Source organism: Bos indicus, chromosome 14 (assembly GCF_029378745.1).
Source record: "Bos indicus isolate NIAB-ARS_2022 breed Sahiwal x Tharparkar chromosome 14, NIAB-ARS_B.indTharparkar_mat_pri_1.0, whole genome shotgun sequence".
Taxonomy (NCBI): domain Eukaryota; kingdom Metazoa; phylum Chordata; class Mammalia; order Artiodactyla; family Bovidae; genus Bos; species Bos indicus.
Window position 1 is genome coordinate 43,343,282 of NC_091773.1, and position 18,221 is coordinate 43,361,502.

The following is an 18,221-nucleotide window of genomic DNA, read 5'->3' on the forward strand; positions in this document are numbered from 1 at the left end:
ATCTGTGTGATGGAGACAATTGTTGCAATTTGTGTGGTCTAATAAGTGGTCGCAGAAGAGTAGACACGAAGTAACAGGAATCTGCAGGAAATCAAGCCATAAGGAAACCAGGGCGACTTGAAGTCACATGGGTGAGGAAGAAAAGAACCTCACCCCAGGGTAAGGACCAGTAGCAGAAAGCTTAATTGCTACCATGTCATGGTGTGAACCCACTGTGTCGCTGCCTGAGCTAATGGGAACCTGATGCAGCCAGCTTCCTGAGCCCACCAGTCCCGACTTCAAACACCGCAGCCCCTCGTGCAGGATTGGGTGGACTGGAGTCCCGGGTTACTTCCTCTCCAACAAAGGAGCATCTCCCCCCGCCCCACATCCCCATCAGTTAATGTAGGCTGCATGGGACGCTGGCAGGGCTCTGGAACCAACCCCCCTGTTTTCCCCATTGAACACTCAATACTAACTTCCTGACCCCTCACAATGAAAATCTTCCAGACATAGTAGCCCCTCAAGAGCCTCTTCCCTGGTGGCTTAGACGGTTAAAAAAAAATCTGCCTGTAATGCAGGAGACCTGGGTTCAGTCCCTGGGTTGGGAAGATCCCCTGGAGGAGGACATGGCAACCCACTCCAGTATTCTTGCCTGGCGAATCCCCATGGACAGAGGAGCCTGGCAGGGGCTACAGTCCATGGGGTCACAAAGAGTTGGACACGACTGAGTGACTAAGCACACACACACACCAAGAGCCTCTGGCTCTCTTGCTTACAGAGCCAGGAGCAAGAGAAAGCCCACAGGTCATTTGCCAGCAAATCCCACTGGGCCAATGGGAGTGCAAATCAGGTGCTGAGGAAAGAGAGGTCTGGGGGGAGGGGAGCCAGAAACCTTCCAAGTCAGATCCATTCTCCTGTTTCTACCTACATCTATCACTTCTGTTTTGCCACCGGCTCCTGACAGGAAAATTCCAAAGTGTCAGGCAAAGAATCCCTCCTGTTTATGTGACTGGAAAAGTGTTTACAGCCCCTAGTGTTTGGGGTCAGCCCCAAGCCCCAGGGCAAGCAAGCCTTAACCCAGGTCTCCTCTCTGAGGAAGGGGTGTGGGGGTGGGGCGTGGTTCTGGAATATCAAGCTTCCTGGGCTCTCTCTCTCTCTTTTTTTTTTACTTCTATTCCCAGCGACAGCCTTGGTGTTTTTCCTTTGCTGAGAGTTCCTAAGTTCCCTTTTTACAGCACTTAACATGCAAACTCCACACGAGGGTGAAAAGGTAGGTGTTTAAGACAGACAGCAACAGCTGGGATAAACTGCCTCTTAAAAAAACTGTCTTAATGAAATGCATCTCTTTATATTGGGGGCATTTGTAAGCAGAATGGGGATGAAACTTGAGAAGATTACGCGATAACCAGGCTATATCCTGTCGAGAGAGAGTGTTTCTCTAATAACACAAAGATGAGCTTCTCGATAGTCTGCCAGATAGCTGTCTTCCGGCCAGTGTCTCCCATCGTAAATCTTCCTTCTGACTTGGGTTTTCTGTAGATTTGTGAGGATAGAGCTCATTTTCGTGGAGAGACGGGACTAAGGAAAGATCTGGAACTCCTCCAGTTTAAAAAAAAAAAAAAAAGCCACCATTCTGCTTAATCAACTTTTGTTCCATCAGAATCAATATCCTGCAGAGGGTGGTTTTCATTGTTGTAAAGTCTGTTTGCAGGTGACGGAGCAAAGATATGGTTCCTGATAAAGACTCTCTGAAAAGGAAAAGAAAATACTCCTCAAAATAGCCCAAAAAAGGGGTGGAGGGGGGCTCCCAAACTCTCGTTTTACAAATAAGCTTCCTTTTGTGAGAAACTCTGCCTGGCTTTGCATTCTCAAGATTTGTCAGTAACTTGACAGTGAAACAACCCCTCTCTTCCCAGGGTTATCTATTATTTCTCAGTGAAAGGGCTCAGCCATTTACTAAGCATCTAAGAAGTCATGGGTCCTCTCTGAACCTTAGTTTCTTTATCTTTGATAGTAGATCCCTACCCTGGAGGTTGTAGTTGAGGTAGCGTGTTTGAAATTATCTAACCCATGGTGGACACTCAATAACAACTATCCCACTTTTCTTGGTTTATCCACAGAATGGCTCAGTTAAAATCTGGCAGGTTAAAATCTGAACTGGGTTCCTATTTGGGCTACATTATTTTTCATGGCCCTAGATAAGTCCCCTCAGCTGGGATCTACCCTGAACTTCAGTCTCCTCATTTGTTAAAACAGAATAATGATACCTCTTCTCATTTGAGAAAGGGCTTATGAGAGCCAAATGAACAAATAAAAATCTTGTAATAGATGTTTGTGTATTTGTAAATGGTAAAGCATGGGCTTCCCAGGTGGTTCCGTGGTAAAGAATCTGCCTGCCAATGTAGGAGACACAGCTTCTATCCCTCCATCGGGAACATCCCCTGGAAAAAGAAATGGCAGCCCACTCCAGTCTTCTTGCCTGGGAAATCCCATGGACAGAGGAGCCTGGCAGGCTGCAGTCCATGGGGGTCACAAAAGAGTCAGACATGACTTAACAACTAAACCACAACAACAGCAAAATGGTAAAGCACAAAAATCAGGTTAGTGATAATCATTTATAGTTTTCATAATTGGATGAAAGGCATCTAATACTGTTGAAACCACACATATGCATAAGAAATAAAAGAAAAATGTTTTTTTCATAAAAAACAATTATTGTTATCTTGTTCTAGTTTTGACTGTCGTTTGTTTTTTAATTTTGGCTTTTTTTGATAAAAGTTTTTCTAGAGAAACTGTACCAACTGAGATGTTCTAAACATGTAGTTTTGTGCTACAAGGAAGAAACCTGGAAAACTAAGGTCTCTTGAAGTTCAAAATATATGGATACTCACATAATTTCTTTTTTTTCCATTGTAATGACTTTTTTTCCCCCTCAGATTGTAGTACTTTTAAAAATTTATTCATTTATTTTAATTGGAGGGTAACTACTTTACAATACTGTGATGGTTTTAGCCACACATCAAGATGAATGGGCCAGAGGCATACATGGGTGCCAATTTCTAAAACTCCATTTGAGGAGAAGATGGTGTGTTGACGGCACTCCTCTTTCTCTGTTTGGACTTCCTCAGCTTCCTGTGGGGGATGATGGCACTTGGGACCTAGCGTAGGTGGAACAGCTGGAGAGCCTCCTCGCCTCCTGATGTCACAGCTTATCAGTGTTGACGGACAAAGCACATAAGGCCTTGCCTTCCTTGCTGACCAAACCACAAGCACACGTCTCTATTTCTACCGTGCTCTTTATTTTCTTGCAAAGGAAAGAGCCACTTCATTGAAAACACTGAAATATATTGGAAGCAATTGATGCATTAATGTCGCTAAGCAAGGCCCACTCTTGGACCATGGTATAACCTAATTGTATCACTTACCCAATCTTTTGCAGCTTTAAAGTTTAACGTAGTCAACTGTTGATCATCATCAAAAGAAGTATCATAGATTCTATGAAAATCATAGGCACACAGGACCCTCCTTTTGATTTATGTTAACTGGGAGAGGAGTGGGAAGCTTGGATAATCTGCGAATTGATGAAATTTGTTGTTGATGTTGTTGTTTAGTCGCTAAGTCATGTCCAACTCTTTGTGATGCCGTGGACTATAGCCCACAAGTCTCCTCTGTCCATGGAATTCTCCAGGCAAGAATACTGGAGTGGGTTGCCGTTTCCTTCTCCAGGGGATCTTCTCGATCTAGGGATTGAATCCATGTCTCCAGCATTGCAGGTGGATTCTTTGTCACTGAGCCACCTGGGAAGCCCCAAATTGAAGAATGCACATATTAAATAAAGAGAAATAACTATGACATAAGAGGAATACACACATGCAATTGATTAATACTTTTGGAAGAAACTAATCTCTGTAAGCTTTGTCTTGGGGCTGACTGTGTTGCAGAATTCCAACTGTATATATGATATGTGTCAACGTTTTAGTCGAGTGCTTTGCTTTTGTTTAATTAAGAAAAGAAATATTACACCGAAGAAGTCTGAATTCACTTCTTCATCATAAGATTAATAGGCAAAAATCAATGAATTAATTGTTTATCCCATAAACCTTTAATAAGTACTTACTGTGTAACAGGTGCTGTGCTTGGTACTGAACATGCATCGATGAATAAAACAGACATGGTCCCTACCCCCAGCATTGATATTTTGATATTAAAATAGCATGAGCAACTTTGATGTAAGGAAGGAAAAACTGGTATCCACATTCATGGTAACTTCTACTTTAACCTGGACCAGTGGGTAGGAAAGAGTCTCTCCCTGGCCACTTGTCAAGGCAAACCTGAGGCTGTCAGAGCAGCAGCCTGGCATAGCCATCAAGACTACAGGCTCTGGAGTCAAACTGTCTGGGGTGAATCCTGGCTTCTCTCTAGCTGTGTGCTCTTGGGACAGATACTTGATCTCCTTGTGAATCTGTAAAATAGGGGACATGTCCCTACCTCATGGGGCTGTTGTAATAATGAACTAAGTCAATAAAGAAAGCTGTTAGAACAATGCATAGAAAAGAGCAGGTGCTTAGTAAATATTAGCAAATTTAACCCATATCTGACATCATCTCCCATCATGGCTCCATACACAGCTCAGGGTCCTGGTAGGATGACATCTACCTCAACATCTGCCACAATTTCCCTTGCCTGCCCTCTCCCCAATCCCTCCATGCTTTTACACATGGCATACCATCAGCCTGGAGAGCCTTACCATCTCTTTTGTTCCTAAAAAACTTTTCTTGTGTTCATCAAATCTCAGTTTAAGATCATGTCCTCTGGAAAAATCCTCCTTGTCCCTGACTGCCAATGATTGGGTCCTCCTCTGCCCTGTTCAACCAACAGCTGTGCATAACTCTAACCTATACCGCCCCCTGGACTTGGAGTCCTTATTTGTATGTTCCATCACACCAGATGAGGTGTGTTAAAAAAACAAAAGATTTAGTGAATGAATAGAAGAAAGAGGAGGAAGGAAGAAAGGAAAGAAAGATGGCTCAATCCTTGGAACAACCTCACAGGGATATGTACTTGTATCCTGTGCAGCAGGCAATAAGATAAACTTTTTTAAGGTGAAAGTCGCTCAGTCACATCTGACTGTGATCCCATGGACTATACATGGGTGGGTAGCTGATCCCTTCTCCAGGGGATCTTCCCAACCCAGGGATTGAACCCAGGTCTCTGGCACTGCAGGTGAATTCTTTACCAGCCGAACCACTAAGGGAGCAAGATTTATTTATTTATTTACTTTTGGCTGTGCTGTGTCTTTTGGTGCTGCACAAGGGCTTTCTCTAGTTGTGGCAAGCGGGAATCACTTTTTGTTGTGGTGCCTGGCTTCTCGTCGCAGCGGCTTCTCGTTGCAGAGCACAAGCTCGAGGCACACAGGCTTCAGTAGTCACCTTGGGTGGGCTCTGTAGCTGCAGTTCACGGGTTCTAAAGCGAGGCCTCAGTAGTTGTGGCACCGGGTTCAGTTGCTCCACGGCATGTGGGATCTTGCTGGACCAGGGATCGAACTGGCATCCCTTGCATTGCAAGGCAAATTCTTCACCACCGGACCACCAGGGAAGCCCAAGATAAGCTTCCCGAAGAGCCCTGAATCTGATCATTATTGCTATTACTGAGTCCAAGCTCCTCCTGCTCGCCACATGACAGGCCAATAAAACAAGAGAAGAGCTGTTGGGGCAAGGAGGGATACTGACTTTATTCAGAAAGCTAGCAGACCAAGAAGATGCTGGACTAGAGTCCCAAAGAACCATCTTACCTGAGTTAGAATTCAGACATCTTTTATACTAAAAGGGGAGGCAGTAAAATCAAACATTTCCTGGTTCTGGTCAGACTCTGGAAGGGATACTTAATTTCTTCCTTCTTGGTGTTATTCACAGGTGAGCCTAGTCAGGATGTTTCCTGTGAACTAAACAAAGCTTGACGCTTGTTACCTGGGAAGCAGTGTAGCCAGAGATGCACCATCACCTATAATTTAAGCTTATAGGCAACATTTCTTTAGTGATTAATCTGTAATAGAATACAAAGTTTCTTCCCTGTTGCATTGCCTGCCTTCTCCAGACTCTACCATGCTCTGCTATTGGCCTGAAGAGATACACAATGAGCTAAAAACCAGAAGCAGCTAACTTTTTTCTTCCTTAATATATATATTTTGTTGAAGTATAGTTGACTTACAATGTTTCAGGTGCACAGCAAGGTGATTCAGTTATACATATACACGTATTATTTTTGAAATTATTTTCCATTATAGATTATTACATTATTATTACATCATTACATTGCAGGTTATTACAAAATATAATTCCCTGTGCTATTCAGTTATTACAAGATATAGTTTCCTGTGTTATACAGTTATAACAAGATATAGTTCCCTGTGCTATACAGTAAACTCTTGTTGCTTGTTGCATATCTATTTTTAAAATCAGAAATCTAGCATTCTATTCATTCTAAGTCAAACAGGTGGAATCAAAATGTCATAAACTTTTTAGTTAAAGATTCATAAGACTTCTAAAATATATATATATTATACATATTATTTATATGTATGTATACAAAAGCTTTTCTACTATGCTTGATAAAGGCTTGAGAAAGAATATCGAAAAAAGAAAAAAGAAGAGATGGAGAAATTAGAAAACATAAACTAAATGAAGAAACATAACTAAATGGAAGAAAAGTTATGACCAACCTAGACAGCATATTAAAAAGCAGAGACATTACTTTGCCAACAAAGGTCCATCTAGCCAAACCTATGGTTTTTCCAGTGGTCATGTGTGGATGTGAGAGTTGGACTCTAAAGAAAGCTGAGCACCGAAGAATTGATGCTTTTGAACTGTGGTGTTGGAGAAGACTCTTGAGAGTCCCTTGGACTGCAAGGAGATCCAACCAGTCCATCCTGAAGGAAATCAGTCCTGAATATTCATTGGAAGGACTGATGCTGAAGCTGAAGCTCCAATACTTTGGCCACCTGATGCAAAGAACTAACTCATTTGAAAAGACCCTGATGCTGGGAAAGATTGAAGACAGGAGGAGAAGGGGATGACAGAGGATGAGATGGTTGGATGGCATGACTGACTCAGTGGACATGTGTTTGGGTAAACTCCGGGAGTTGGTGATAGACAGGGAGGCCTGGCGTGCTGCAGTTCATGGGGTCGCAAAGAGTTGGACACAACTGAGTGACTGAACTGAACTGAACTGAAACTAAATGCAATGGGAGCACTGAATATGAAATAGAAAAAGTGAAACAAATTAGATTAAAGTAAAAGATCATCATATAATCCAGTTGTTTTTAAACATGACTACTCATTAGAAATATATCTGGAACTCTGGAGAGAAAAAGCAATACCTGGGCATTTGTACTTTTCAAAAAGTTTCAAGATAATTTTTATGTGCATCTGGATTTTAAAAAGTGATTACAGGTTTTTCTATTAAATCATAGTTTTGGTGATACACAGTTCTATTATTTTTCTGTTGACCCATCATGACACAGTGGTATTAAGTGAATAATAGTTACATAATCACAATAGTAAAAGATGTGTATCAGTTTTCACAATCAAATAGCCAGACCAAAAAAAAAAAAAAAGATAATTACAATTGCAAGCCATAATGGGCACATGATTAACCTAAAAATACAAAATAATTACATAAAATTTAGGGGGTCCAGCAGAGTGATGTAATAAGTGGAAGTGCATTCATGCACATGTTTTCATCCACCCAGTCAGTCTATGTCTTTTGGATGATGCATTAAATCTATTTACATTTATGGTAATTATTGATATGTATGATCCTATTACCATTTTCTTAACTGTTTGGGGCTTGTTTTCTGCAGGCCTTTTCCTTCTCTTGCATTTCCTGCCTAGAGAAGTTCCTTTAGCATTTGTTGTAAAGCTGGTTTGGTGGTGCTCAATTCTTTTAACTTTTGCTTCTCTGGAAAGCTTTTGCTTTCTCCATCAAATCCCAATGAGAGTCATGCTGGGTAAAGTATTCTTGGTTGTAGGTTCTTTCCTTTCATCACTTTAAATATAATCATGCCATCCCCTTCTGGCTTGGAGAGTTTCTGTTGAGAAATCAGCTGATAGCCTGATGGGAGTTCCCTCGTAGGTTATTTGTCATTTTTCTCTCGTTGCTTTTAATATTTTATCTTTGTCTTTAATTTTTGTCAGTTTGATTACTATGTGTCTCGGTGTGTTCCTCCTTGGGTTTATCTTGCCTGGGACTTTCCGTGTAAAGGCAGCTAACTTTTCATACCACTTTACCTTCCACGAACTCTGACCACACCAGAGACCTGCAAACAGTCTTAAGATAGCATCTACATCAATGCTCTAAGTGCTTGAATCCCTGCATTTCGCAAGAGGGATGGTTATCCACAACTTTAAGCGTATATTCAAGTCTGGAAAGGGCATAGTTCCCCTTGGTAGCACTTGCTTCCGGATACTTTTCAACAGAAATGACCTTTCTTAAGCTGCAATTCAAGCCCATGATTGCTGGCCTCAAAGTGGTTCATTTTTTCAAGCTCTGGTTCACCAACGGCATTATATTTTTATTAACTATTTGCACTCCCAAGCAAAAAATTAAAAGTTAATTCCCCAGTACCAAAGATCCCTGACACATCAGTATTTATCAAACACACACATACATGCTGAGAGAGGGGAGAAGGTAGAGATTATGCTTGAAATCATACAGATTCCAGTGCTGTAATGAAAACAAATCACAAGACTTGTTCGTTGAGATCTCTGAAAAGGGTATTATTTTTTATCAGGGTAGAAGTTTCAACGAGCAAGAGCTTTTCGTTTCCTCAATCTGAATAGAAACAAACAATAGAAAAGCAAAGTATAGTTTTTCAAGTTGCAAAATTGAGCTCTCCACAGCTTATTTTCTCTCTCACTATTCTTAGTTTTCTGCAAACAAGTTCACTTTTGGTGTATAACGAGCTATGCCTATATCTTTGCGCCAGTGCCCATGTCCTACTTCTATTTTTTAAATTTTTATTTATTTATTTATGGCTGTGCTTGGGCTTCCTCTAGTTTGCTGCGAGCAGGGGTTACTCTCTAGTTGTGGTCCACGGGCTTCTCATTGCAGTGGCTTCTCGTTGCTGAGCAAGGGCTCTAGGGCATATGGGCTCGTTAGTTGTGGTGCATAGGCTTGTGGAATCTTCCTGGACCAGTGATCGAACCCACGTCCTCTGCATTGGCAGGCAGATTCTTAACCACTGGACCCCCAGGGAAGCCCTCCTGCTTCCATTTTAAGGAATAAGACTTCTTAATCACTGTTCTCAAAATAGTTCATCCACGTATTAAATACTTGCTTATTTATTCAGTAATTACTTATTGAGCTATGGCAGATACTCTACTAGGCATAGGATGTGCCATCCACCCTCTGCCCTGGGAAAGTTTTGACCAGTTTGTGGTGGTTTTTTTTTTAGTGAGACAATTTGCCTGTGTAGAACTGACTTTGATAAATGTATTTTGAAAATATTCCACATAAAATAAATTTTTTGTCAAATTTCATTTTTTACAAAATGAGAGACTTGTGTCTCCTGGCATAGTACCAGGGAGATGGCAGACACTGGGTTAGTAGCCATTTCTTTTTTTCTTGATGTTTGAAAATCAAGTCATCTATAAGATGAATTTGGAGTCTTGACATTTTGAGCAAAGCAACAGATTCCACTGGACTGAGGAGCTACCCAGTGGAAACTATAAGGGAATGAATAGCCTTTGGAGATGGCCTCATCTAGCTTTCAGCCTTGGTCTCTCTGCCACTCAGTTGAGAAGTAACAGCAAAGAAGTTTTTTAAGCTTCCTAAGCCTTATCTGATAAATGGGAAAACAAGCACCTCTCCACGGAGTTGTCATAAGGTTACTTGAAATACAATATGTAAAATTTCATTCATAGGAATCTGGCATCAAGAATAGCTATTATTTGATGTAAATTATCACCATCCCCAATTTGTCTGCTTCTGGAAATCAGTTTATTTATACAAATTGGATTTTCCTGTTTTAAAATGTATTTATTTTTGGTTGCATTGGGTTTTCGTTGCTACATGTGGGCTTTCTCTCCTCGCACTGAGTGGGGCTACTCTCCATTGCAGTGCAAAGGCTTCTCACTGTGCCGGTTACTATTGTTGCATGCACGGGCTTCAGTAGTTGCGTTACACGGGCTTATTTGCTCCGCAGCATGTGAGATCTTCCCAGACTAGAGATTGAACCCATGTCCCCTGCATTGGTAGGCAGATTCTTATCCACTGCACCACTAGGAAAGTCCCTAAAACTTGGATTTTCTTAAGGCAAAACATGTCTACAATTTTCAGCTAAACATCAAATTTGGAACTCCAAACACAGGACTGTGGTAATTCTGGTATCTTTGTCATTTTTCAAGACATTTTATGACAACCACCTCTTCCCCCAGGAACCCTTCCCTGCCTTGGCAGAAAGAGGTTTGTACCACCGCAGGCCAGGGCACATTCTTTCCATGGGATGGATCCAATCTCACTCTGTATTTATCTAACTTCCTTTTCTAAGAGGTTTAGCAAGTTTGGACTAGACTGTAAGCTCTTTAAGGTTCTCATTTATGTTTTCTCTCTTCAATAATATAATCCTGCCAGAACACTGCCACAATTTCTGGGATCAGGGCGTCAAATGCCTGGATCCATCCCAGGGATAGGCATACCCCACGCTCAGTGTACTCACGTCAGCAGTGACTCTGTGGACACCCTGCTTTTGTGCGCCCTCAGTTACTGTTTTCCTTGAGTTACATGAAGCAAACAGCCAGCCTCCACTGTGGCATGATATATTTCACTTTGTAGAACCTATGACTGAGGGAGGCCAATGTCCTCCTCCAACCAACTGACATTGCCTTTGGAAAATCTTCAATATAAAACAGTAGTTCTAGACTTCCCTGGTGTTGCAGTGGATAAGAATCTGTCTGCCAACTCAGGGGACATGAGTTTGACCCTTGATCCAGGAAGACTGCCCATGCTGCAGAGGCGCCAAGACCATGCACCACAACTAATGAACCTGTGTGCCACAACTGCTGAAGCCCATGTGCCTAGAGCCTGTGCTCTGCAACAAGTGAAGCCATTGCAATGAGCAGCCCAGGCACCGCACCTAGAGACTAGTCCCTGCTGTCTGCTACTAGAGAAAGACCACATGCAGCAATGAAGGCCCAGCATAACCAAAAATAAATAAATAAAATGTAAAAAATAAAACCAGTAGTTCTTAAATCAGAGAGAGTCTTGGGCTCCTGAAAATCTGTTGAAGATGTAAGAACTCTCTTCCCGGGGACAGAGGAAGTCATATAGCATTTTTACATACACATTTTTAATCGTGGATGACTCACGGACTCCCAGCAAACTTTCCCTATGCCCTTTTGGGGAATCCACCTAAGCTAGGAGAATTCAAAACAACACCTGAGTTCTTGCTAGGGTTTGAATCGTCTCATTTTGTGAATCTCAAGAAATCCAGGAAAGCAGCAACTGCCTAAGAATTCAAATGTTGAGTCAGATCCTGAACAGCAGACTGTCTCTGCCCTGGGTGTCTCTTTACTGAGGGGGTGACAAGCCATCCACTGGGAGCAGCCTGGTTGGTTTCCTCAGTCCCACACATCCCTCACACATCCCTCAGTCCCACATTTAAACTCCAGAAAATTCTCCATCTAAGAAAAAGAGCATTATGTGGGGGGGCACCCTGCGGGTCGCAAAGAGTCAGACACGACTGAGCGACTAAGCACAGCACCCAGCATGGTAACAAACATGGCGTCTTCAGTGAGCAATGGTTCGAGGTCATTTTCTCACCAGCAGCAGTGAGCTTGAAATTGACATGCAAACCAAAAAGTTTAGGGAGCTCTGGACAGCCTCCTGTTGTTTTCTGCTTGGTTCAGGGGAAGTTCCTGGACGAATTTTTTGCCTCCAGCCTCTTGTTGAGTGACAGGAAAAGAAAAAAGGATCATTTGAAGGCTCTCTGATTCAAACGTCCTGGACCGAATGCCAGGCGCTCCCTGCCCTGGAGAAAGCCACTCTGGTGCTAGTTTAGAACAAGCGTGTTTCCAATGTCTGCTAGAGCGGCTTTTCCCAATCATCCAGAGGGGGCGGGTTTCAAAGCCGCTGACTTCTTGCCCTTTTTAATCGAACTGCAAGTGTCCCCGTTTTAATTTGAAAACTTCCCCTCCATCTTCCACTTCTTCAACGCCTCCCCTAAAAAAGCTGGTATTCTGGGTCACTGAAATGGTGTTAGGCTATTAAGCAGAGACAGGAGATCAGAGGACCAGTGGGTAACAGCGAACACAGCTATGGTATTCATGAAAGCTCAGGTTGCATGTTAGTGAAATGCTATAAAACATCAAAACCCTAAAGATACAGGGTTAAAGGCACCGAAATCCCTTCTGCAGTTTGCCTCGTGCAGCTGTGGACCTAAGAGTACCACGCCATTCCCATACTTCCATCATCACGCCGTCGTCCTTCAAAGACACACACAGACTCACTCCTACACCACGCTGTGTTCTCAGCGCTGACTGCCCCATCTCTCCCTGATACCCCGGAGCCTCTCAGCCTAAAGCCCCCCGCCTTCCTGCGCTGGGGAGAGGGAGACAGTAATTAAGGTCCCTGAGGGCTGCTGCGGGCTGTACTTGGGATCGCAGCGCAGCTGCCTGCCTCCGTCTCCCCAGCCGCCCTCCCACATCTTCCGAGGAGACCGGCTGTGTGTGTGAAGGAGGTGCTGTTTCCCACAGCTCTGATCTAATTCAGCTGAAACTCAATCTCCGTGTGACCAACCTCAGCCAGCGCGCTCCCACCCGCCCAGGCTCCCCTCTCCCGGCTGTGTGTGCGCTGCCCATTGACGCTGTCAGTCCGGACGCCTCCCCTCCACCGCCCCAGGGTGTAGACTTACATGGTGTCAGTGGGCCAGCCTCAGGAGCTTGGCGGTTGCCCGGACGCTCACCCCTCATCCTCGGGGCTCCGAGGGGTGTGACACCCTATACCCGCCACTCAGCGGGTTGAATGGGGCTCGTGAGTTATCTCTGGAGAAAAGGCAGTTGAGTCCGATGAGGCTGAGAACCTGAAACAGATGTAAAAGACATCAGGCTGAGTTTTCCGTGGATCTTCATTGCCCAGAAAGATTTATGGCCCCTTTTAACCCTCTTTTAACATCGGTTGAACTGGGCTTGTTTTATAGCAAGGAAAGAAACCTCGCAGTCACACAGAAAATCGCCAGAGCTCAGAGCCTGCCCCAGCGTCTGCAGATCCTTGCTTTTCTTTTTTCTTTGTCCTCTCTCCTATAAGCTCATCTCTTTGCCTCTGAATCTGGTGGGGACATCTCATCACCACCTCTTTATAACTCTCTATCCCCAGACAGCCCAAAACTACCAGTTGCTTTGACCCTGACTGCATGCTTGCTAAGTTGTTCAGTCCTGTGGGACTCTTTGCCACCCCATGCACCTCCAGGCTCTCCGGCCATGGAGATTCTACAGGCAAGAATACTGGAGTGTGTTGCCATGCCCTCCTCCAGGGGTTAGACCCTAAGTGGTGTTCAGTTTGGGGGAGTGCATCTTTATCCTGAACAGGGAAGTGATAAATAGCTCTTAGAAATGTGAAGATTGCAAGGAGCCAGCACAATCCTGGCTTTTTTTGGGGGGTGGCTAATTGTCACGTAATCATGTTACACTAGATCAGGCACACTTTCTTTTGATGGAGAAAGCTTTGAACTTTGCTCTGTACTTCCTGCAAGAAGAAGATTTGTACTTCAGGGCAGGGAGGCACAGGAAGGCAGAGGCTTGCGGGTGCCTTTTACAAGTCCTGTGAAGAGAAAGGGACGGAGTTTACAAAGGCGTCATCATTAGGAACGATGTGTCATGGCAGGCTGGCACCTCCTAAACCTGACCCCCGCCCCCTCCTCCAGGGCGGCCTCAGGAACTTGGAGATTCAGCACTGAGCACCCAAGGCATTTTTCAATGCAAAGAAGCACAGGGATCTTTCCATCTTTTGTTAATTTTATTTCACACAGTGATGGAGAAGGTTGTTCTTTTTTTTTTTTTTTAACTGTTATTACTTTTTTGTTTTTATACTTTATTTGGCTGCTACCTGCAGGATCTTTGAATTTTATTGCAGCACATGAATTCTAGTTTCTTGACCAGGGATCGAACCCTGGCTCCCTGCACTGGGAGCCCACAGTCCTAGCCACTGGACCACCAGGGAAACCCTGTTACTACTTTTTTACAGAGTGATACATTTTGCATGAAAAAATTTATTTTGGCTAACAACCAACTCGCTTGCTTATCTCTTGATATAGAGCTGGTATTTTCCTCACCTCCTCTAGACTCCCAGAGTCTGGGGCTTGCCATCCTGAAGAATCAAACCTTAACATCCAACATGGTGCAAAGAAACCCTCCATTAGAATTCAGTCTCTCTCTCCACAGTAGGTAGTTCTGACTAGTGTAAGCGATACCTTGGGCACCTAAAAACACTCTACACTCATTCTGCTCCCAGTCAGGATTCGTCATGGAGAGAAGGGTCATGGAATGAAGAAACACCGTTTTGAGGGGGTGGGGGTGGGTGGAGATTCTACCCTGCCCAGGGAAAGAGGAAGATTCCTGCAGCCAAGCTCAGAAATAATAGTCTCCCTGAGTCCTGAGAAAAGTGCCCCGAATGTTAACACATCAATCTCAAGGAAACAAGCCTGGTTTTTACCGATTTAATTTCATATAATTATTTCAGAGTTTGAGTCTTTACAAGAAAGAGGGAGTGGAGGGAAAAGGTCAGAAAATTGAAGGGGACGAACAAAAGAGGAATGAGATTTTTTGTTGTTGTTTTGAAGATTCCTGTTGCTCCTCGGTGCCCAGGGCTCCGTCTTGGCTTTCATCTTTTAGAAGCAAATGCACAGCACCCTCAACAGCACGTGGAGGTACTCTGAAGGTGCTGATTTCAGCTAGGAGCACTATTTCCTGAACACTATTTCTAAGGAACACTTTAATAAGCTTTCTCTGTGTCTTGGGTCTTATAACACCAAGTGTGCTGTGAAATAAGGCTAGAAAATCTGAGCACTAGTACTAACCCCAGGCTAGTAGGTCCCAGCACAGTTTGCCCAAGTCATTAAGCTGCAGGGGACTCAATCACATTTCTAAAATGGGGCTATAATACCTCCCCTGCCTGCCTCAGAGGGTTATATGTAGAAAACACTTTGAATGGTTAAAAATGCTACTATGTAACTATTTACAATAGCCAAGACATGGAAACAACGTAAATGTTGACAGATGAATGTATTAAGAAGATGAGGTACATATGTAATACAATGGAATACTACTACTACTACTACTAAGTCACTTCAGTCGTGTCCGACTCTGTGCGACCCCATAGACGGCAGCCCACCAGGCTCCCCCGTCCCTGGGATTCTCCAGGCAAGAACACTGGAGTGGGTTGCCATTTCCTTCTCCAATGCATGAAAGTGAAAAGTGAAGGGAAGTCGCTCAGTCGTGTCCGACCCTCAGTGACCCCATAGACTGCAGCCTTCCAGGCTCCTCCGTCCATGGGATTTTCCAGGCAAGAGTACTGGAGTGGGGTGCCATTGCCTTCTCTCAGCCATAAAAAAGAACAAAATATGCCATTTGCAGCAACATGGAGGCAACTAGCAACGATCCTACTAAGTGAAGTGAGTCAGAAAGAGAAAGATAAATCCCATATGATATCACTTACATGTCGAATCTAAAATATGACACAAATGAACTTATCCGTGAAACAGAAACAGGCTCACGGACATAGAGAACAGGCTTGTGGTTGCAAGGGGGAGGGGGGTGGGCGGGTGGACTGGGAGTTTGAGGTTAATAGATGCAAACTTTTACATATAAAATGGATAATCAAGGTCCTACTCCATAGCACAGGGAACTGTATTCAGTTTCCTATGATGACAAACCATAATGGAAAAGAATGTGAAAAAGAATGTGCGTGTGTGTATATATATATATAACTGAATCACTTGGCTGTGTGGAAGAAATTAATACAATATTGTAAATCAACTATCGGAGAAGGCAATGGCACCCCACTCCAGTACTTTTGCCTGGAAAATCCCATGGATGGAGGAGACTGGTAGGCTGCAGTCCATTGGGTCGCTAGAGTCGGACACGACTGAGCGACTTCCTTCCACTTTTCACTTTCATGCATTGGAGAAGGAAATGGCAACCCACTCCAGTGTTCTTGCCTGGAGAATCCCAGGGACGGGGGAGCCTGGTGGGCTGCCGTCTATGGGGTCGCACAGAGTCGGACACGACTGAAGCGACTTAGCAGCAGCAGCAGCAACTATTTGTATTTATGTGAGAGTCAGACACATAGAAATTGGTAGGTCAACAAAAAACAAAGACATCATCTAGTTGATTTAAAATGCAAATCACAAAGGCCCATCCTTTAGGAATTTTGGTAGAGTAAGTGTAGAATGGGTCCTGGAATCTGTATTTTAAGCAAGCACCTTGGGAGTGGCACAGGCAGATAGTTCAAGAAAAAGGCAACTTGGAGAAGCACTTTGTTTTGCAAAATGAGGACATTTCTCATCTTCCCACTCTCTGCCTCTGCTTCTACTGGGGCTGGGTGTGAGAATGAAGTCCATTGCTTTCATATCCCTTCATTAATATTTCAGAATCTGCAGCATGAAGGACTGGAGAGAAACAAAGCAGAATGGAGGATTATGTCGATGGGTTTGGTTTCCCGTTAATGATGAGAAACATGCCTGTCTGCTCTGAGCAGATGATCAATTGATCCAGAAAATGTTGCACAAGTGTTCTCTGCTAAGCTACAGGGTCAAAGTCAACAATATAAAAGAAAATATACCTCTGTTTAGTTGAAAAGGACTTACGTTCAAGACATTGCTCAATAGTGCTGGTATGGGTTTCAGTCTGTCAAACAGCCCTGTTCATTTTCTCAGCTTTCCATAGAATTCTGCCAAAGAGGACAATGAGGGGGGGAGAGAGATTTAGCTCTCGTGGTTGCAGTTTGTTTTTGCACCTGTGGATTTTTTTTTTTAATGACAATCGTTTAAAAATATCATGATAATATTTTTAAAGATAGTGGGTAAAATAGTTTGTATGTGAAGTTGGGACAATGGAGTGAAGAATTTCTCATGAAAAGAATCCCTTTTTAATGACAGTTGCCTACTCTAGAATAAAGTGATAACAAAGAATGAAACTGAGGAAGAAGTTTCTAGAAAGATAGATTTCCCCTGGAAATCTAGGAGTAACTTTTCAACAAAGTCCAAAAAGATTTGTCTTGCAACTTTGTATTACTAGAATGAGCAAAAACATGAACAAAACTGGCCTCTGAGAAATCAAAATAGAGGACTCACAATCTACTCAGTTTACTCATAGAAAAACTCTCAAGTCCTTGTTCACAATTCTTTGCACACAGTTCTAACACACAGGCAAACGCAAACATGCTTGAGTTTGTATATGTGTATGTGTGTGAGTGCACTGGTATTCTATGCCCAAGGTGAACATTGAAAGTTAGAATTAAAGAATGTCTCAAAATGGGTTATATTGATACAGAGAAGCAGTAGCTAATGACCTGATAAAAAAGTATAGAGATAGTCAATTTAAAAGTTTACAAAATTTCAAAAATAATAGCTTACAAAAAATAGCCTTCAATGAAAAAGAATCTAAAAAGGAATATATATATATTCCTTTTTAGATTCTTTGAATCACTTTGCTGTACACCTGAAAAACAACATTATAAATCAACTATACTTCAATTTTTTAAAAAGTTTATCAAATAACTTCAGAACCACAATAATCTAGGACTGTTTTACCCCAAAAGATCTTCAGGGCCCCATTGCATGGCAGCAGAGTACAAAACCTTTGTTTACTGTAATGATCCCAGTACATCAAGAAAAAGTTAAACATTTTATGTCCTAGAAAATTTCCATTCAAATAGTTAAGATTAAAGATGTTTCCATACTGAAAGAGGCAAATCCTTATCTTTCCAGAACTCTCACTTGTTCAAAAATAATTTTTTTCCCAAAGTTTCTGGGTCAGCAAGGTTTGTCTAAGGGGAGAGATTGGGGACGGGAGGCGGAGGAGGAACAGCTGTTTTGAGTTAAACAAGAAGCATGTTAATGACAGCACAGGAGTCTGAGAGATACTTGGGTTTAGCCTGCTGGTCAAAGAAGTAATGGGCTAAATGGCTGAATGAAAACAGTTATTCAAGGTCTGTGATAGTGGACATGAGTAGGGAGACAGAAGACAGCA

The 18,221-nt window shown here is 43.0% G+C and overlaps 1 long non-coding RNA gene across 1 annotated transcript; it reads right to left on the minus strand.

The window, feature by feature from the left end:
• Nucleotides 1–701: 701 nt before the first annotated feature.
• LOC139186814 (uncharacterized) lies at nt 702–17,171 on the minus strand. Its single transcript, XR_011570420.1, has 3 exons — nt 16,838–17,171; nt 12,890–13,057; nt 702–1,730 (listed from the first exon to the last, which is right to left on the minus strand). It is a non-coding gene; the product is annotated as an uncharacterized lncRNA (long non-coding RNA).
• Between the last annotated feature and the right edge of the window lie 1,050 nt (nt 17,172–18,221).